The following is a 22,483-nucleotide window of genomic DNA, read 5'->3' on the forward strand; positions in this document are numbered from 1 at the left end:
CCTTTCCATTCCCACCTTTCCACACCTGGCCTGTCCTCTCCGTGCCACACCTTGCATTTCCACGCCTTTCCTTACCACACATTTCCATTCCACTACCTTTCCTGTCCTTTCCACACCTTTCCTTCCACCACCTTTCCTTTCCTTTCCTTTCCTTTCCTTTCCTTTCCTTTCCTTTCCTTTCCTTTCTTTCCTTTCCTTTCCTTTCCTTTCCTTCCTTTCCTTTCCCTTCCTTTCCTTCCCCTTTCCTTTCCTTTCCTTCCTTTCCTTTCCTTTCTTTCCTTTCCTTTCCTTTCCTTCCTTTCATTTCTTTTCCACTCCTTCCACTCCTTTCCACACCTTTCCCACCTTTCCACACCTTCCTTTCCTTTCATTTCCTTTCCTTTCCTTTCCTTTCCTTTCCACATTTTCACACCTTTCCACACCTTTCCACACCTTTCCACACCTTTCCTTTCCACACCTTTCCTTTCCACACCTTTCCTTTCACACCTTTCCTTTCCTTTCCTTTCCTTTCCTTTCCTTTCCACACCTTTCCTTTCCTTTCCTTTCCACACCTTTCCACACCTTTCCACACTTTCCACACCTTTCCTTTCCACACCTTTCCTCACCTTTCCTTTCACACCTTTCCTTTCTTCCACACCTTTCCTTTCCTTTCCTTTCCTTTCCTTTCCTTTCCTTTCCTTTCCTTTCCTTTCCTTTCCTTTCCTTTCCTTTCCACACCTTCCACACCTTTCCACACCTTTCCACACCTTTCCACACCTTTCCACACCTTTCCTTTCCTTTCCTTTCCTTTCCTTTCCTTTCCTTTCCTTTCCTTTCCTTTCCTTTCCTTTCCTTTCCTTTCCACACCTTTCCTTTCCACACCTTTCCTTTCCACACCTTTCCTTTCCTTTCCTTTCCTTTCCTTTCCTTTCCTTTCCTTTCCTTTCCTTTCCTTTCCTTTCCTTTCCACACCTTTCCACACCTTTCCACACCTTTCCACACCTTTCCACACCTTTCCACACCTTTCCACACCTTTCCTTTCCACACCTTTCCTTTCCACACCTTTTCTTTCCACACCTTTCCACACCTTTCCACACCTTTCCTTTCCTTTCCTTTCCTTTCCTTTCCTTTCCTTTCCTTTCCTTTCCTTTCCTTTCCTTTCCTTTCCTTTCCTTTCCTTTCCTTTCCTTTCCTTTCCATCCCACTTCTTCATATCTTCCCCAACTTCACACAGATAAAACCACATGTTGCCATGTGCTGCGTGTCCCTGGTTCTCTCTCTTTTGAGCAGGAAAATACTGATTCTTAATGGCTGAGATACTGCTCCATACAGGTGAGGAGGAATGTATATGGTCTTCAACTTGGTGGATCTGTTTGGACAATGTCCACTGCCGATGTGGAGGCCCGTATTGGGGCAGAGATTTTCTTCATATTGCTGAAGCTGCCTCGTGTGGTGGCTTTACCATGCTAGGCAGCTGAACTCCACCACAACCGCTCTCTCACTCCCCCCTACTTAGAAGAGGAGGGGAAGAAGTAAAGGAAAGAACAACACACAGGTTAAGATAAGTGTAATTTAATTAAAGGGAAATAATAATTATTAAGGAAAGATTATCATGAATTAAATAATTTAACTAAAGGGAAAAAAGGGAAAGGGGAAAAGGGAGGGGGAAAGGGAAAACAAAACAAAACAAGTAAAGGCTTTGTGGAAGTGCAGAGGAAAGAAATTACTCTCTACTTCCCACAAATGAGCAATGCTTGACCACATCCTTGAAGCAGGGCCTCAATGCACATAGACGGTGTTCAGGAGGACAGACGTTTTCGCAGGGAGAGCCCACCCCTCCCCTCTTCTTCCTTTTTCCACCTTTTATTGCTATCATGTGGTCCATCTTATGGTATGGAATATCCCTTTGGTTAGTTTAGGTCAGCTGCCCTGGTGATGTTCCTTTCTCACTTTTTTCGCCCACAACCTAGGAGGATTAGAGAGAGCCCTGATGCTGTGCCAGCACTGCTCAGCAGCAGACACAACACTGGTGTGATTCCACTGCTGTTCTAGGTACAAGTGCAGAGCGCAGCACTGTATGGGCTGCTGCAGAGAAAGTTAACATCGCAGCCAGACCCAGTACAGCTGGAGACAGCATCCACTGTTGATCCCATCCTGTCTTTCCAATTCATTGCTGACAGAATGCTGGTATGTGATGATGGTACACTCCACACAAATGTACACAACATTATAATAAATGACTAAGTCCCAAATAGGATTACAATCAATGTTTACAATTTATTATCCAGGAGGATGCCTAGGGTGAGGAAGTCGACTCCACGCCTCAGGACTGCCTCCACCAAGACAGAAAGAAGGGTGACTGTAGTGGGCGACTGACTCCCTTCTCAGGGGAACAGAAGGCCCTATTTGTCGGCCTGACCCTACCCGTAGGGAAGTCTGCTGCCTCCCTGGGGCCAGGGTCAGGGACGTTGCCAGGAAGCTTCCCAACCTGGTTCGCCCCTCTGACTATTATCCTCTTTTGATAGTCCAGGCTGGCAGTGACAACGTTGAAGAGAGAAGCCTCAAGGCTATCAAGCGGGACTTTAGGGGACTGGGACGGTTAGTGGAGGGAGCGGGAGTACAGGTGGTGTTTTCGTCCATCCCTACGGTGGCAGGGAGGGGTACAGAGAGGACACGGAAAGCCCACCTGATAAACACGTGGCTCAGAGGCTGGTGCCAGCACAGAAATTTTGTTTTTTTTGACCATGGGGCGCTTTACTCAGCACCCGGCCTGATGGCTGCAGATGGGTCCCTATCTCTAAGGGGAAAATGGATCCAGGGCCAGGAGCTGGTGGGGCTCATTGAGAGGGCTTTAAACTAGGTGAGAAGGGGGATGGGATTGAAACAAGGCTTGTTAGACCTGTGCCAGGAGTAACAATGGCAAGGCCAGGGGAGAAGGCAATGGCCTGGCTGAAGTGCATCTACACTAATGCACGCAGCATGGGTAACAAACAGGAGGAGCTGGAAGCCATTGTGCGGCAGGCAGGCTACGACTTGGTTGCCATCACGGAAACGTGGTGGGACTACTCTCATGACTGTAGTGCTGCAATGACTGGCTATAAGCTCTTCAGAAGGGACAGGCAGCATGGAAGGGGTGGTGGTGTGGCTCTCTATATCAGAGAGGAGCCATTTGCTGAGGCGATCGGCTCCGGGGCAGACGTGTTCTGCAGCGGAGCAGGGGACCGAGGCGGGCAGGGCTTTTTGTCCGGCATCGAGGCCACTCAGGGGAGCCGCTGGGACCCAGCAGTCCTCGCGAGGGAGGCTGACGAGGCGCGGACGGAGCCAGCAACGCCCCCTCCCAGGCTGTTTAAAAGTTGCCCCTAGGGAGCGCGAGCGACCAGGAGCGCGGCGAACAGGACGGGCAAACAGGGCGTGGCACGTCGAAGGGCGTGGCGCGGCAGTTTTTCGCGGCAGTTCGCACGGGCAGGGCGAGCGGGGGGCCCATCGTCGCTCTGTTGCAGCTGCCTCTCCCTTCGGTGCTTGTAACCTGCTTGCGTAGAACCTGACCATGGTATCAACCAGGATAGAAAACCTTGGCCTCCGCATCTCGTGCGGCATCTCCAGCCACAGTCACCAGTGTGGCTACTCAGATGGAGGGCTCGGGGAAACACGCAGCCGTCCAGGTCCTGGGCTGCAGAGTGTGCCCCAGCCTTCTGTCGGTCTCCGACAGCAGTGGTGGGTATGCCTGTGGGAGGTGTGCCCAGGTTGAAGAACTGCTCAGCCAGGTAGCGGAGCTTCGGGAGGAGGTGAACAGGCTCAGGAGCATCAGGGAATCAGAGAGGGAAATTGACTGGTGGAGGTGCACTCTACCCTCTCTGAGGCAGGCTCACGAGCCTGCCACAGCACAGGCATCTCCTGTTATGCAGAAGACGGAGGTTCCCTCCTCCTGCCAGGCAGAGGGAGGAGACCTAGATCAAGGGGGGGAATGGAGGCAGGTGCCTATTCGGGGTGGTAGGCGAGCCCTCTCTCTGCCCACCTCACCTTCTCATCTACCCTTAAATAATCGATATGAAGGACTAGAACAAGACAATCTAAATGACAAAGTAGATAAAAACCCGTCCCAGTTGGAGGGGGCACCTAAGACAAGGCGACCTACACATCACATTGCCACATCATCCTTCAAAAAAGAAAGAAGGGCTATTGTTATGGGGGGCTCCCTTCTGAAAGGGACAGAGGGACCAATATGCCGACCGGACCCAACCCGCAGAGAAGTCTGTTGCCTCCCTGGGGCTCGGGTGAGAGACTTTGCCAAGAAAGTCAAGCGCCTGGTACGGCCCACTGACTACTACCCGCTACTGGTCTTTCAGGCTGGTAGCGATGAAGTAGCAACGAGAAGTCCAAAGGCGATCAAAAGAGACTTTAGGGATTTGGGGCGACTACTTAGAGGATCAGGGGCGCAGGTTGTGTTTGCCTCTGTCCTTCCGATAGGGGGGATCGAAGCTGAAAGGCGTGCTGTTCACATAAACTCGTGGCTTCGAGACTGGTGTGACCGGCACAATTTTGGGTTCTTTGATCACGGGAAGGTCTATGCTACACCGGGCCTGATGGCACCGGATGGGATGCGCCTCTCTCGGAGAGGGGTAAGGATCTTTGGTCAGGAGTTGGCAGGGCTGATAGATAGGGCTTTAAACTAGAGTCGAAGGGGGAAGGGGCTAAAACCAGGCACGCTGGTGAAGACCTAAGGGATGGTACGCTAGAATCAGAGGGGCTGTGTGCCAATGAGGTCCTTCGGTCAGATCCACAAGGTGCTGAGTGTATGGAGACGCACCTGAAGTGCTTCTACACGAATGCACGCAGTATGAGGAATAAAATAGATGAGCTAGAAGTCCTGGCCCAGTCCCGCAACTACGACATCATCGGCATAAGCGAAACCTGGTGGGATGAGTCCTGTGGCTGGGGTGCTGCAATAGATGGTTACAGGCTCTTCAGGAGGGACAGGCAGGGTAGGCGAGGTGGTGGGGTGGCGATGTATGTGAAGCAGGGGCTGGACTGTGTGGAACTTCAGGTCGGCAATGGCAAAGTTGAGAGTCTCTGGGTAAGGATCAAGGGACAAACGAATAAAGGGGATGTCGTTGTGGGAGTCTATTACAGACCGCCTGGCCAGGACGATAGTGCCGATAAATTATTCTTTACAGAACTAAGAGAGGCCTCGAGATTAACTCCCCTTGTCCTTATGGGGGACTTCAACTTGCCAGACGTTAACTGGGAGTGCCACACGGCTGACACGAGCAAGTCCAGGAGGTTCATGAAGCACCTAGATGATAACTTCTTGGTGCAGGTGCTAACGGAACCAACTAGGAAAGGTGCCCTCCTAGACCTGTTGCTAGAAAACAGAGAGGGTCTGGTGGGAGATGTGGTGATTGGTGGCCGCCTCTGTCATAGCGACCATGAAGTGGTTGAGTTCAAAATTTACCGTGACAGAAGGAAAAGTGCCACCAAAACCTCATCCCTAGATATGGGGAAAGCGGACTTCAGGCTGCTCAGGGAACTAGTCAGCAAGGTCCCCTGGGAAACTGCTCTTGAAGGCCTCGATGTCCACCAGTGCTGGTCACTCTTTAAGCGATGCCTCCTAGAAGCACAAGATCAGGCAATTCCAAAATATCGCAAGTCAGGCAGGCGGGGCAGGAGGCCGGCGTGGCTGACCAGGAACATTCTAATGGAGATTAGGCGGAAACAGAGAGTGTTTTGCTACTGGAAGGAGGGCCAGGTCTCATGGAAAGAATACAGGGATGCTGTTCGTGTTTGTAGGGAGAAAGTTCGTGTGGCCAAAGCACAGCTAGAGTTGAAGCTGGATGTGTCTGTGAGAGAAAATAAAAAGGGTTTTTTTAGATATGTGAATGGAAAAAGGAGAACTAAAGAATACATAGGGCCGCTCCTTGATAGGGAAGGTCTCCTCACAGACAATGACATAGGCAAAGCAGAGACGCTTAACGCCTTCTTTGCCTCTGTCTTCAGTGCCGATGATGGGCTTTGGGACCCAGGGTGCCCTGAGCTGGAGGACCGGGATGGTGGGGATGACAAACTCCCAACCGACCCTGAACGTGTGCGGGATTTGCTACTCCACCTGGATCCCTACAAGTCCATGGGTCCGGATGGGATTCATCCCTGGGTGCTGAAAGAGCTGGCGGACGTCATCGCGGAACCTCTCTCAATTATTTTTCAACGATCCTGGGAATTTGGAGAGGTCTCGGTAGACTGGAAGCTGGCAAATGTTGTGCCGATTTTCAAGAAGGGTCAGAAAGAAGACCCTAGCAATTACAGGCCTGTCAGTCTCACGTCAGTGCCTGGTAAAATCATGGAGAAGATGGTTCTCGAACTTATTGAGGCACACCTGGGGGACAAAGCGGTCATTGGTCCCAGCCAGCATGGGTTTGTGAAGGGTAGGTCCTGCCTAACTAACCTGATTTCCTTTTATGATAAGATCACCCGTATGGTGGACCAAGGGAAACCAGCTGATGTGATTTTTTTGGACTTGAGCAAGGCTTTTGACACGGTTTCCCATAGGATCCTACTGGACAAAATGTCCAGCATACAACTTAACAAAAACATCATATGATGGGTGAGCAATTGGCTAACGGGCAGGGCCCAAAGGGTTATGGTAAATGGGGCTGCGTCAGGCTGGCGGGCGGTCACCAGTGGGGTCCCTCAAGGCTCCATTTTAGGGCCGGTACTTTTCAATATTTTTATAAACGATCTAGATGTAGGAATAGAAGGTATTTTGAGCAAGTTTGCTGATGACACCAAACTTGGAGGAGTTGTGGACTCGAATGAGGGTGTAAAGGCCTTGCAGAGGGATCTGGATAGGTTGGAGAGCTGGGCGATCACCAACCGCATGAAGTTCAATAAGAGCAAGTGCCGGGTCCTGCACCTGGGACGGGGAAACCCTGGCTGCATGTACAGACTGGGCGATGAGACGCTGGAGAGCAGCCTAGAAGAGAGGGATCTGGGGGTCGTGGTAGACAGCAAGTTGAATATGAGCCAGCAGTGTGCCCTGGCAGCCAGGAGGGCCAACCGTGTCCTGGGGTGCATCAAGCACGGCATCGCTAGTAGGTCAAGGGAGGTGATTGTCCCGCTCTACTCTGCGCTGGTGCAGCCTCGCCTCGAGTACTGTGTGCAGTTCTGGGCACCACAGTATAAAAAGGACATGAAACTGTTGGAAAGTGTCCAGAGGAGGGCTACGAAGATGGTGAAAGGCCTGGAGGGGAAGACGTACGAAGAACGGCTGAGGTCACTGGGCCTGTTCAGCCTGGAGAAGAGGAGGCTGAGGGGAGACCTCATCACAGTCTACAACTTCCTCGTAAGGGGGTGTCGAGAGGCAGGAGACCTTTTCTCCATTAACACCAGTGACAGGACCCGCGGGAACGGGGTTAAGCTGAGGCAGGGGAAATTTAGGCTTGACATCAGGAGGGGGTTCTTCACAGAGAGGGTGGTTGCACACTGGAACAGGCTCCCCAGGGAAGTGGTCACTGCACTGAGCCTGTCTGAATTTAAGAATAGATTGGACTGTGCACTTAGTCACATGGTCTGAACTTTTGGGTAGACCTGTGCAGTGTCAAGAGTTGGACTTGATGATCCTTAAGGGTCCCTTCCAACTCAGGATATTCTATGATTCTATGATACTATGATTCTATGTTGCGGAACTTGAGGTTGGGAATGATAAGGTTGAGTCCCTATGGTTTAGGATCGGCGGGAAGGCCAAAAAGGCAAGCATCCTGGTGGGAGTCTGTTACAGACTGCCGAACCAGGATGAGGAAATGGATGAGGAGTTCTACAGGCAGCTGACAAAAGTTGCGAAATTGTCAGCGCTTGTTCTTGTGGGGGAATTCAACCTTCCAGACATATCCTGGAAACACAGCACGGCCCAGAGAAAGCAGTCTAGGAGGTTTCTGGAGAGCGTGGAAGATAGCTTCCTGACGCAGCTGGTTAGTGAACCTTCCAGGGGTGGTGCCCCGCTAGACCTTCTCTTCACAAACCGAGAAGGACTGGTGAGAGATGTGGTGGTTATAAACTGTCTTGGGCAGAGTGGCCATGAAATCATAGAGTTCTCCATTCTCAGCGAAGCCAGAAAGGGGACCAGTAAAACCGCTGTATTGGACTTCCGGAGGGCTGACTTTGAGCTGCTGAGGACACTGGTTGGTGGAGTCCCTTGGGAGGCGGTTCTGAAGGGCAGAGGAGTCCTGGAAGGCTGGGCGCTCTTCAAGAAGGAAATCTTAATGGCACAGGAGTGGTCCGTCCCCACGTGCCCAAAGACAAGCCGGCATGGAAGAAGACCGGCCTGGGTCAACAGAGAGTTGCAGCTTGCGCTTAGGAAAAAAAAGAGGGTTTATAATCTTTGGAAAAAAGGGCGGGCCACTGAGGAGGACTATAAGGATGTTGCGAGGCTGTGCAGGGACAAAATTAGAAAGGCCAAAGCTCATCTGGAGCTCAATCTGGCTACTGCCGTTAAAGACAACAAAAAATGTTTTTACAAATACATCAACGCAAAACGGAGGACTAAGGAGAATCTCCATCCTTTACTGGATGCGGGGGGAAACCTAGTTGTGATAAATTAGTAGGGGTTTGTTCATTGTCCTTGAGAATTTAAAGAATCTACTGAGGAGATAAGGTTTCACAACTCACGGCATTGTAACATGGGGACAAAGCAAGACATCCTGTTTTGCCCCCACCTGAACACAAGCACAACGCATGATCACCGGAGGAAGAACAACGACTCCCAACAACAGACTGCGCAATCTCAGGACAGGTCTCGACAAGTCGACAGGTCTCGACAGGTCTCGACAAGTCTCGACAAGCCGGAACTTCAATGCTATAAAACAGCGACACTGGAAAGGGGAAGTTGCGTGCTGTGGTGGAGCGGAGACTCCCCAGCCGCCCAGCGCTGTTTTGCTTGTGTCTGCTTACTTGATTAATGTTATAAATTAGACCACACAATTTACTGGTCTATTGAAATTATTTTATTAATCAAGTAAGCAGACACAAGCAAAACAGCGCTGGGCGGCTGGGGAGTCTCCGCTCCACCACAGCACGCACCTTCCCTTTCCAGGGTAGCTATTTTATAGCAGTCGAGTTCCAGCTTATCGAGACCTATTGAACTGGCTGAGGCTGCGCAGTTTATTGTTGAGAGGGGGGGTCGTTGTTCCTCTGCTGGTGTTCACACGTTGTGCTCGTATTCAGGTGGGGGTAATGAAGCGGCAGACAGGATGTCTGGTTTCACTCAAGGATGTGTATCCAATACTCCCTCCTGTTATCTGCTTGCTTTAATCCTCCCCTTTACCAAGGCCGTTAATTTGTACAACCTTATCTCTTCAGCAGTTTCTCCAAATTCCTCAAAGACAATGAACAAACCCCCCACTAATTTATCACAATTAATAAAATAATTTCAATAGACCAGTAAATTGTGTGGTCTAATTTATAACAATTTGGTGCCGTGACTCGGATGAAGGCAAATCTGATTGAAAGACCTTCGGAGGGGGCGCCCCGCTGATTTCAGCGGCCTTCGCTAGGACTACTTTCAATCAAACCCTTCACCGACGAACCCAAAATTAGACACAAGCAAATAAAACCGGTAAACCCCAGGCAACCTTTGTGCACGAAGCCCGAACGAAGACCCACGGGGTGGGTAAGTATAGGCCGGTGTTCCGTTCAGTTGGGGTTGGGTTTCCCAGAGTGTGACAACTGAGACGTCCAATTGCGGACGAAGCGAGAGCGGACCCCTCGGTAGTGCGGTTCCCACATCCCGCGAGGGACTGGGCCACGAAAAGGGGGAGCGTGTGTGTGTGTGTGTGAGGACACTCTGGAAGATGGGACAGAAGAAGAGTAAGCCTTCTGGTCCCATGGGTGGGGTAATGTATGATGTTAGGTTACCCCGGGATTAATGATTAAAAATTGGCAGGATTCCCCTTTTAGGCGGGGAAGGAATAAAGTAAAAATGATACATTATTGTGTTGAAGTTTGGGGTGGTAAACAGATTCGAGGAGACCACCTTTACTGGCCTGTATTTGGGTCTTTTGAAGATTGGGTTTGTCAGGCCTAAATATTTATGTAAACTCAAAGGAACCCTTTAGTCTAGAAGAAAGTGAGTATGTGCACCTCTGGATAAATTCAGATACGAGGATGCATCTATATCCTCTAAAAGAAAAAGGAGGGCGGGATAAAAAGAGAAAGGACTTAGAAGTCCCAACACCACCCCCGCCCTATATTCCACTGCCTGCACCAACGGCTCCCGTCCTTAATGGACTCTCCGAATTAGCTAATCCAGGAGAATCGGAATCGGATCATGAAACACAGGGGCCGGTAACCAGAAGCAGGGCAAGAAATCAGAAATCTGCTTTAAGGGAGGGATTATATCCTCTACGAGAAATAGCGATGGGGGGACCCCAGCCAGGAATGGAATATGTGGCCATCCCCATTAACTCCGGGGATGTCCGAGATTTTAAGAAAAGGACAGGAGGACGGTAAGCAAGCTTTAATGGCAACTGGCATAGTGTTTGCAGCTGCTGAGGAATAATTCTAACTGGAATAATAACTGTACATTGTATATTGTATATATAAAAGCCCGGGCATTTTTGTTAAAGTATTCTTTTATTCATATGTTAATATGTAAATATGTAAATATAAGAACTGCCATTGAGGTGTATGTCTAAGGGAACAAAATTTGCCCAGGCATATTATCGGCTCATCAGGTTTAAATGTCCTCAGTGTAATTGTCAACAGGCAGTTAATTTACAGTGGTTTGATTTTATTTGTGTATCTATATATTGTGGATTTTGGAGGGATTGGGATTGACTAGTAAAGAGCTTCTAGGAAAACAGTGGAATATTAACCACTGTAGATTACAATAGGAAATGTTCAAAGCAAAGAAACCTCGAGGAAAAGCCCCCTAGGGTGTATACTAACACATTGAAGGGATATAGTGGGGTGAGAGTGTACAGAAAGTAAAAGAACTCTTATCAAATATTGTAATCAATGGTGGCCACTTTATAAACTAGAGGATGGAGCGGAGTGGCCCCTAAATGGAACTATTAATTATAACACCATATTACAGTTAATGTTGTTTTTTGTGGAAAGAAGGAAAATGGGATGAAATATGGTATATTGATTGATATGTTGTTTCAGTATCTTGGAGGGAAAAGGTATGGAATTAAGTTGGACTCTGACTGAGCCTTTGGTGTTGGTATTAGAAAAGTACGGGCTTGAGAAAGATAAAGGAAGTGTTAAAAGGGTTGCTGAAGGTGTTAAAGGTGTGGCATGTAGTATTTAACAGAGCTGTTTGAAATTGAATGAGCAGGGAAAGGTGATGTAGGCATTATCTAAGTAACAGTCTAGAAGTTTTGGTATATTTGCATATTTGCTGTGATGTTTGTTCAGTTTCCCAAGCATCGGGGAGGGGGGGAACAGCCTGCTCCACCAGGGGCCTCTCCAGCAGCCGCAGGGGGGCTTCAGCTCCAGCGCCTGGAGCGCCTCCTCCCCCTCCTTCTGCACTGACTTTGGTGTCTGCGGGGGGGTTTCTCGCTCTCCCAACTGCTGTTGAGCAGCAGGGTTTTGTTCGTTTGTTTGTCTGTTTGTTTTCGTGGATGTGCTCTCACAGAGGCACGGACTGTGTTGCTATGGCTTGGCTCTGGGCAGCAGTGGGCCCCTTTGGGGCCAGATGAAATTGTCCCTTACCTACCACGGGGAGGTTTCTGGGTTTTTCTCACGGGGGCTGCCACTGCAGTTTCCCACTCCCACCCCCCCCACCCCCCCCCGAACCTTGCCAGCAAACCCAATACACTGGGGCAGCTAAGTCATTACTGACTTGTAAAGCTTCAGGGATTAAATTAACTAATGAAACCCTAAATGTGATGGGGGTAGAAGGTACTGGGATAACAGTGCCACTTTTGGGGAATACTAAGCTGAGACCAGGGGATAAAATGATCACTGGGCAATTATTGTATGTATCCAAGGCGGAAACTAACTTGTTGGGAAGGGATTTGATGATTAAATTGGGCATTCAACTAGTAAATTGTTAGACTGGAATAACAGTGTTATTAATGGAGTGCTCTCAGGCCCTGAGAGCAAACGTATATTCACCTCTGACTGGAAAGACTCTGAAATGGGGGTGGAAGCAACAATATAGGTGGACAATTTTACCTCAGGGGTTTACAGGGCCACCTATCTATTTGGGTAAATTCTAAAAAAGGTTTTGGAGCAATTACAACCTCCCAAGGAGGTATTAATGTTACAAATATGTGGATCATTTTAAGGAGAATCGATACTCCCCAATGGGAGAGAAATGCTGAATAAAGTGATAATGAGGCAAATATTAACTGTTTTACATCAGAAGAGTCATTGGGAGGTGCAAGCAATGTGTGATGTTGTTCTAAGAAAGCATGTCTGTGTAGAAATATATACTTTAGGGAAGCACACATGCAGAGGATGTACTATATGTCAAAAGGTAAATAAAAAAGGTCTTCTGTAACCTATCTAGAGGGGGACGGGAGCCAGGGCTTTGACCTTTCCAAAGTATACAGGTAGACTTTACTGAGTTACTTGTTTGTCCTAATTGACCATGTGACTGAATGAGTGTAAAGTTTTACTGCAAGGATTAAAGCAGGCCTTAGAGATTGAGTGGGATTTTCACAGCCCCTGGCACCCCTCCTCTTCTGGAAAGGTAGAGCGAATGAATGGTGAAATTAAGAAACAACTAACAAAACTTATGCTGGAAATTAAGGCTTCTTGGGTAAAATGCTTACCCCTTGCACAGTTAAACATATGGATGCAGCCCAGAACTGATGTAGGAATTTCTCCTTTTGAAATGCTATATGGTATGCCCTATGACTTGGAATTGCCACTTGATCACCCTCAATTCTAATGAAGACTTTGAAAGAGACTCTTTTTAACACCACGATGGGGAAGGCCCCTATGTTGTTTTGCTTACTACAGAAACAGCCCTTTGGACTGCGGAGAAAGGATGGACACATGCCAGCCGTGTTAAAGGACCCATCTGTGACGAGAAGTGGGAGATCGCTCCAGGAAACAAAGACCTGGAGCTCACATTGCGACAAACTCGATAGGTACCATGGGTTAAGGTAGAGGCTCTCCCCTGAAGAACACTACTGCTGCCGAGAAGAACTAAAACCTCGTAGTTGGCTGCAACCCAACTGACGAGTGAGGCAGAGGAGTGAATAAGTGGGGAAAGAAATGGGCCTCAGCCATTCCTATCGGTATTTGGGGGTTCTCGCACTGATTTCATCCTGCATAGCGACTCAACACCACTCCCACCAACCTTTTAAATGGACTTTAAGTTGATTCGAAGATCAACAGGTTATTGCAACCCAGATAACATCGGGGGGGGGCCAAGCTTTACTTCTACACTATGTCAGCTGATCTCGAGGCCCCGATGCTGGGAATATATGGGATTTTATTTCTGCCCAAGTTCTAACCCGGGAAAGGGGTACTGTAAATGCCTGAACGTGTATTACTGTGCATACCGGGGGTGTGAAACCATTGCTACAGACTGGACACTTGGGGCTGGTCGGGATAAATTCTTACAAGTGGGATATGGGCTGCAAAGTTGTAACCGACAATTGGATCCCCGTTACAGGTGGTGAGGCCATGGTATAGGGTATACAGGAACCTTCCACGGAAATAAAGAAATTTGCAAGGTTCTATATATAAATATAACAAACTCGGACGATACTAGCTGGGTACTAGGAAAAATGTCAGATTTTACGAACACGGAACAGATAGGGGAGGACTCATACTAATAAAGAAGGGAAAACCCGAGACTTCCAAGGTAGTCGGGCCTAATAAAGAGTTACTAGGGGAAGGTTTGGTTGTCCAGACTGTAAATATACCTGGGACTGCCCAACCTACTACAGTGTTTTCTAATAAGTTGACAGAGTTATCCTTTCCCACACTGCTTCCAAGCATTGTGAAAAAAAGAAAGGGGTTGTACCCAAGGAGATAACCGAAGGGTACTGGCTATGTGTAAGTGTTAAGCCCCCATATTCAAATTCTTCCAAGTGCAATTGGAGTCAGGAAATCGGGATAACTTTGACCCAAGTTACGGGAAAAGGTAGATGTATCGGCACAGTTCCAAGAGATAAAAATGATCTGTGCCATGCCACTGAAAAAAAAAAAATAAATAAAAATAAGAATGGACCAAACACATAAATGGTTAATTCCTGCAAATAACACTAGGTGGGTATGTTCATTGTTGGGAGTCACTCCTTGCCTATCTTTAAAATTGTTTAACACATCTCATGATTTTTGTGTACAGGTGGTCATTATACCAAGGATTCTATACCACACTGAAGAGTATATGTATACCCATCACACAGTGGCTGAATACCATCTGGTAAAGATCATACTGGGGTGGTAAGGGATACAATGACTAAATTGCGGGAAGGATTAGAAAAACGCAAAAGGGAAAATGAGGCTCATCAGAATTGGTATGAATCCTGGTTTAATTACTCACCTTGGTTTACTACCCTGCTATCAACCATAGCAGGGCCCCCTTGTTGTTACTTATATTAACACTGACTTTTGGACCATGTATATTCAATCAAGTAATCGCAATTGTGAAAAGTCCATTAGAAGCTGCTCATCTTATGCTTGTGCGTGCTAAGTATGAATCTCTTGAGCAGGAGGAGGACAACGCAGAAACTTTGATGCTCAGTAAGCAGATATTGCAAAAATTCAATGAACAAAATATGTTTGAAAAAGAAAAAGGAGGGATTGTGATAAATTAGTAGGGGTTTGTTCATTGTCCTTGAGAATTTAAAGAATCTACTGAGGAGATAAGGTTTCACAACTCACGGCATTGTAACATGGGGACAAAGCAAGACATCCTGTTTTGCCCCCACCTGAACACAAGCACAACGCATGATCACCGGAGGAAGAACAACGACTCCCAACAACAGACTGCGCAATCTCAGGACAGGTCTCGACAAGTCGACAGGTCTCGACAGGTCTCGACAAGTCTCGACAAGCCGGAACTTCAATGCTATAAAACAGTGACACTGGAAAGGGGAAGTTGCGTGCTGTGGTGGAGCGGAGACTCCCCAGCCGCCCAGCGCTGTTTTGCTTGTGTCTGCTTACTTGATTAATAAAATAATTTCAATAGACCAGTAAATTGTGTGGTCTAATTTATAACACTAGTTACAAAAGATGAGGAAAAAAAGGAGGTGCTTAATGCCTTCTTTGCCTCAGTCTTTAGCGGCAAAACCGGTTGTTCTCTGGATACCCAGTACCCTGAGCTGGTGGAAGGGGATGGGGAGCAGAATGTGGCCCTCACTATCCATGAGGAAATGGTTGGTAACCTGCTACGGTACTTGGATTTACGCAAGTCGATCGGGCCGGATGAGATCCACCAGAGGGAACTGAAAGAACTGGCGGAGGAGCTGGCCAAGCCGCTTACCATCATTTATCATCAGTCCTGGGTATCGGGGGAAGTCCCAGTGGACTGGTGGCTAGCAAACGTGATGCCCATCTACAAGAAGGGCCGGAGGGCAGACCCGGGGAAATATAGGCCTGTCAGTTTGACCTCAGTGCCAGGAAAGCTCATGGAGCAGTGTCATTTACGTTGCACTTACAGGGCAAGCAGGCGATCAGGCCCAGTCAGCATGGGTTTATGAAAGGCAGATCCTGCTTGACGAACCTGATCTCCTTCTATGACAAAGTGACGTGCTTGGTGGATGAGGGAAAGGCTGTGGATGTGGTCTACCTTGACTTCAGGAAGGCTTTTGACACTGTTTCCCACAGCATTCTCCTCAGGAAACTGGCTGCTCGTGGCTTGGACTGGCGCACGCTTCGTTGGGTTAGAAACTGGCTGGATAGCCAGGCCCAAAGAGTTGTGGTGAATGAAGTCAAATCCAGTTGGAGGCCAGTCACTAGTGGCGTCCCCCAGGGCTCGGTGCTGGGGCCAGTCCTCTTTAAAATCTTTATCAATGATCTGGATGAGGGCATCGAGCGCACCCTCAGTAAGTTTGCAGATGACACCAAGTTAGGTGTGTGTGTCGATCTGCTCGAGGGTAGGAAGGCTCTGCAGGAGGATCTGGATAGGCTGTACCGATGGGCTGAGGTCAGCTGTATGAAGTTTAACAAGGCCGTGCCGGGTCCTGCACCTGGGGCACAACAACCCCAAGCAGAGCTACAGGCTGGGAGATGTGTGGTTGGAAAGCTGCCTAGCAGAGAAGGACCTGGGAGTGATGGTTGATAATCGGCTGAATATGAGCCAGCAGTGTGCTCAGGTGGTCAAGAAGGCCAACAGCATCCTGGCTTGTATCAGAAGCAGTGTGGCCAGCAGGGCTAGGAAAGTGATTGTCCCCCTTTACTCGGCTCTGGTGAGGCCGCACCTCGAGTACTGTGTTCAGTTTTGGGCCCCTCGCTACAAGAAGGACATGGAGGTGTTCAAAAGAGTCCAGAGAAGGGCAACAAAGCTGGTGAGGGGTCTGGAGAACAAGTCCTACGAGGAGCAGCTGAGGGAGCTGGGCTTGTTCAGCCTGGAGAAGAGGAGGCTCAGGGGTGACCTTATCGCTCTCTACAGATACCTTTAAGGAGGCTGTAGCGAGGTGGGGGTTGGTCTGTTCTCCCATGTGCCTGGTGACAGGATGAGGGGGAATGGGCTAAAGTTGCGCCAGGGGAGGTTGGATGTTAGGAAGAACTTCTTTACCAAAAGGGTTGTGAGGCATTGGAACGGGCTGCCCAGGGAAGTGGTTGAGTCACCACCCCTGGAGGTCTTTAGAAGACGTTTAGATGTAGAGCTTAGTGATATGGTTTAGTGGAGGACTTGTTAGTGTTAGGTCAGAGGTTGGACTCGATGATCTTGAGGTGTCTTCCAACCTAGAAATTCTGTGATTCTGTGATTCTGTTATTAAGTGAATAGAAGTAAGCAAACAGAGCTGTGTGTGCCAGGAGTCTCTGCTCCACCAAGACGCACACCAGTTACATCAGGCGGCTGGTTTTTATGCTCCTAGGCTTATACATATTCATCACCACTTTAGGAAAAGGCAGGGTTATTATAATTAGTTTCCTGAGATCTGAACCATCCCACGAATGCATGCGTTTCAGTCTCTGGTGGTCCCTCTGGGGGTCTCTTGTTCTGAAGGCTTATAGTCTTCCTCCCAGGCTTTGTCCTTGTCCTTCTCCTTTGTCCATCTTGGCCGGATGTAAGAGACTTGCGCAGCGTCCCATGGAAGTTTTGTCTTTTAGTCATCCTTCAGCTTTTCCCTTCTCCTTAATCTCTTGGCCATACATCAGAGACTTGCATAGTGTCCCATGCAATAGTCATAATAGTTAGCAGTTATTCTGAAATCCCTTTGTTCTCTTATCCACTAGCCCCGGGCTTGAATGTTAACCCTTCACATCCCCTATTGACACAAGTTGCTAAAACATTCCTTTGCAAGATACAAGTACTATGTACATTAACCACTCTGTTTTTCTTAGACTTGTTGTTATATAAGGGTGTAAGACAGAAGGTCACATTTCATCATATCATGAGGCCCTAGCATTGTTCCATATTGACACGAATCAGATGAACACATTTCACAACATGGACCATGTGCACTGGACTTTGTTGAGATCTTTGTGTGTCTGGTCATTGTCCAAATCACTATAAACCAGCTCCAGCACAGCTAATTCCCTCAGGTTCTGGAGAACTTTCTCCATGGTGGTCCACTTGCCTAGGTTATATACAATATCTTCCTTGAAGGGATACCTTTCCTTCATACCTGACAGGAGTCGCCTCCAGAGGCTGAGAACCTGTGCCTCTCTCCCATTTTCTCAGTCAATGACCCTTTCCCTAGAGAGGGATCCCAGCTACTTGTCTTCCTTGCCTTCTAGTTGTTGGCTATTGGCCCCAGTGTCCCAGCATCGAAGTAGCCAGGTGAGAATGTGCTCACCTGGGTAATGGCTGAAATTGGCTGAGGGGAAGGATAAAGTATGCTGGAAAGGAAAAAAAATACAACTCACAGGTTGAGATAAGGATAATTTAATTAAAGGGAAAAGGAAGAGGGAAAAACAAAACCAAACAAACAACAACAACAAACAAACAACAACAACAACAAACAATCGAAGGCCATGTGGGCCCAGCACCATGCAGCAAGCTGGAATTCTCTGGCATTGCCAGGGTCAGAGTATACATCTTTCAACCATTCTATCATTTTTTAGGATTTCGCACTTCTTCAGGGGTGAAGTTCAAAACCATCAGAGGAGACAACTGTGATAGGTACCTGCCCATATCCTCCCACACTCCTTGCCACCCACAACCACTCTGTCTTGGGACAGATTCCTGGTGGTATTCTAAACTAACTGTTTAACTTTAGGGAGAAAAAGAAACACATTCAGGAGACCTAGTATGTTGGTTACCCATGGACATTCAAAATACTCAAAAGCTGCTGTAATTAGCCCACAGGGAAAGAAGAATGAGGTACCATTCCTGATATTGTCCACAAACTGACTTCCGGGGGGGGGGGGTGGGGAAGTGTGTAGTTCTTAATATTCTCAGAGAGATAGATTCCAAAGGACAGAGATGATAGCAATGCAGGGCCTGAATACCAGATTAGGCTCAAGGCCATTTCTTTACAGCACAGTGAAGTGAAAAAAAAAAAAAAAAAAAAAAAAAAAACACAAAACAAAACAACAAAGCAAACAGCCTTTAACAAACTCTCATTTATGATATATAGTAAAAGGGAGAACATGGCATGGATCACATAAAACAGGATCACACAGAAAAATATTAACAGCAAAGTAACAACATTGTGACTAGCAACTTGTCTTTTGGTTGCATGGATTGGAACAGTTCAATTGTCTTGTCCTTTCTTTCTTTCTTTTTTGCTTGGGCTTCTTCAATTGATGTTGTAGCATTATCAATGATTATACAGCATTCTCCCTCAGCATTCCACATACACCCTGTTCCTTTAGCCATAACATATCTAAAGCTAATCTATTTTGTAACATCACTTTTGAAACTTATTGGACCTGGAAACTGAGTTCTCCAGAAGCATATTGGGTTTAGTTGCTCAAAATGTAAACTTGCCAGGTTATGTTTTCTGAAAAAAAATGGTGTCTTTTGAGAGTCAAATAAGGGGCAAATATATTTTCCAACGTCAGAGATATTTTCATGCCCTAGGTGTAATAATCAGGTATTTGTACTGCATGCACTGCCTACTCGGGCTGTGCCTTAGGCCCTTCAGGTTCTCAGTGCCTTCTTTTATGACAAGGCCCAGAGAAACTGAACATTTAATTGGAACACATAGTTGGCATTCCAACACCACATTTCAGTCCAGCATGGTGGTCAATATTAAAGTGATTATATATTTTGCCATCTGAGCATGCCCACAAGGTACTGTAAGGGGCCGGATACTTCTCAATTTTATATTTAGATGTTTCACTATACAAGGGGAGCTTGTCATGGGAAACTGGGACACAAGATAAAAGGGAGATCCCATATCCACTAGGATCAATGGTCCTATTGCATAGACTTGTATTGGTATTAAGAAAACCATAAATGGGATAGCCCTAACAAGTGCACATATCTTAGTCTTTGTTATAACATTTTTTTCTGTTTTCCTGCCCTATAGGCCAAAGCCTCAGAACCAACAGCTCCACCAAACTTTTTATCACCACTATCCTTCCTGCATCCTGTCCAAAAATAGTCGTTGTCTTTCATCTCCGGAACACCCCCATTGCTCTTATTGATATGCTTGCTCTTTCTGTGATAGCTGTTGTCTATAAAAACATGGAGCTGCAGTCTGTGTCCCAAAGCCTGGGTCTTGCTGCTTTTGCAGTAAACATTACCTAATAAGACAATTTCATGCCCAGTTTTATGCCTGTTCTTTGCAGCATTGGCCTAAGTGCATGAAAAAACATAGCGCACCAGCCTGCACCCCACAATGGTCTTACAGGTAGCTGTAAGATTCCTCCACAACCATGGGCAAAGGGACCTGCTCCACCATCACTTGTGCTCTGTGACAGGCACATCAAAATCCAGTTTACAGATCATGGGATCATTGTCTTATTCTTCTGGTTCACATGGTCCTTTTTGGGATCCCCTTCAGGTCTTTTTCTTATTGTCCCCATTCACATGTTCTTTTGAAGTTGGAATTTTGTTCTGATTTTCCATTTTCACAGACAGCATTACCTTTGTCTTGCAGCAACATGCAAAGACCAAAGTTTGCTCCAGTAACATGTCATGGTCATCCTATTGGACAGGGCCCGAAATTGTGGGTGTCTCAGTCCATCTCACAAGGATGGGTCTCTTCTTTGCATGTGACAGGGTTTGAACAGGGGACTCCTTGGTATGCTTCCTAGGAGGGGTCCATAGCCCTCAGGCATGTTCCAACTTCTGTGATCACCTACAATCCTGTTGGTGCTCCTCCACCCTCTTGAAGGTTTTTCCCCCCCCCAGATATGTTAAGACTTGTTCTACAGCCTTGTAAAGTGTGGGTCCCTAAACCTGCCTTTTACATTTGTTTAATTCCTTTCTATTCATTTTTAAACTTAAATTATTAATTCCACTATCTCTTATTTAAGAATATTTAATCCATTTTATACCTATACTTTTACAGATGTAGAATTTATTTTTTATATATATGCATATTTATAAAATATCCTGCCAATATAAAAACAAATTATATAGAATCATAGAATCATAAAGGGTAGAAAAGACCTCCAAGATCAACCAGTCCAACTGTTCCCCTACCACCAATATTATCCACTAGACCATTTCCCTAAGCACCATGTCCAACCTTTCCTTAAACACCCCCAGGGACGGTGACTCCACCACCTCCCTGGGCAACCCGTTCCAATGCCTGACTACTCTTTCTGAGAAGAAAAGTCTCATAATTTCCAACCTGAAACTTCTCTGGTGCAACTTGAGGTCATTTGATAGTTATCTGTGAGAAGAGGCCGACCACCAGCTCCCCACAACTGCCTTTCAGGTAGTTGTAGAGAGCAATAAGGTCTCCCCTGAGCCTCCTCTTCTCCAGACTAAACAACCCCAGTTCCCTCAGCAGCTCCTCATAAGACTTGTGTTCCAGACCCTTCACCAGCTTCATAGCCCTTCTCTGGATACACTCCAGGGCCTTGATGTCTTTCTTTTAGTGAGAGGCCCAAAACTGAACACAGTACTTGAGGTGCGACCTCACCAGAGCTGAGTCCAGAGAGATGAACACCTCCCTGGTCCTGCTGGCTACACTATTCCTGATACAAGCCAGTGTGGTGGTTTTACCAATCTGGGCAACTGAGCTACACCACAACCACTCTCTCACTCCCCCTCCTCAAAGGGAAAGGGGTAGAAAATGTAATGAAAAGGGCCCAAGGGTTGAGATAAGGACAGGGCGATGATCACAACAATTATCATCACAGGCAAAACAGACTCAGCATAAGGAGATTAATGTAATTTATTACCTATTACTAACAAGCTAGAGCAGTGAGAAACAAGAAAAACCTTCCCCTTCCCCCGATCTACCCTCTTTTACCTCCTCCTCAAGAGAGTCACAGGGGAAGGGGGGAATGGAGGCTGCAGTCAGTCTGTAACACATTGCCTCCACCACTCCTTCACAGTCACTCTCTTCCCCTGCTCCAACATGGGGTCCCTCCCATGGTATACCGTCCTTCCTGAACTGACCCTGCAGGGACTTCCCACGGACAGAATCGTAGAATCATAGAATATCCTGAGTTGGAAGGGACCCATAAGGATCATCAAGTCCAACTCCTGGCACCACACAGGTCTACCCAAAAATTCAGACCATGTGACTAAGAGCACAGTCCTAACGCTTCTTAAACTCCTCCCAGTTTAGTATCATCAGCAAATTTGCTCAAAACACCTTCTAGTCCTACATCCAAATCATTTATAAAAACATTGAAGAGGACTGGCCCTAAAATGGAGCCTTGGGGGACCCCACTGGTGACCATCCGCCATCCTGATGTGGCCCCATTTAATGGAATTTAATGAGCTTTATATTTAATATATTAATTTATATATTACTATATATTTATATTTAATGAGCTTTAATGAAATCCAAAAAGATCACATCAGCTGGATTCTCTTGATCGACTAGATGGGTGATCTTATCATAAAAGGAAATCAAGTTAGTCAAAGAGGACTTAGGCCTCGTGAATCCATGTTGGCTGGGACCAATGACTGCATTGTCCCCCATGTGTGCTTCAATAGTTCCCAGGATAATCTCCATAATTTTACCAGGCACTGACGTGAGACTGACAGACCTGTAGTTGCCAGCGTCCTCTTTCTTGCCCTTCTTGAAAACTGGTACAACTTTTGCCAGCTTCCAGTCAACTGGGACCTCTCCAGATTCCCAAGACCATTGAAAAATAATTGAGAGAGGTCCCGTGATGATGTCAGCCAGCTCTCTGAGCACCCTGAGATGAATCCCATCTGGACCCCTGGACTTGTATGGATCCAGGTGAGCAGGCAGCAGCTTTTCAAGAACTGCTCAAAATAGGGGTCTGTCTGACCTGGGTC

General features: G+C 47.2%; 2 long non-coding RNA genes across 2 annotated transcripts in view; both read right to left on the reverse strand.

Moving 5' to 3' along the window:
- Window positions 1–15,127, reverse strand: part of LOC311426377 — a 150,893-nt gene extending 135,766 nt beyond the window's left edge. Inside the window, exon 1 of the long non-coding RNA XR_014686685.1 lies at window positions 9,407–15,127. This is a non-coding gene — a long non-coding RNA (uncharacterized lncRNA). The remainder of the gene's footprint in view (window positions 1–9,406) is intronic.
- Window positions 1–22,483, reverse strand: part of LOC311426453 — a 385,986-nt gene that overhangs the window by 328,030 nt on the left and 35,473 nt on the right. The window lies entirely within an intron of this gene.

Source organism: Aythya ferina (genome assembly GCF_964211825.1).
Source record: "Aythya ferina genome assembly, chromosome: W".
Classification (NCBI taxonomy): domain Eukaryota; kingdom Metazoa; phylum Chordata; class Aves; order Anseriformes; family Anatidae; genus Aythya; species Aythya ferina.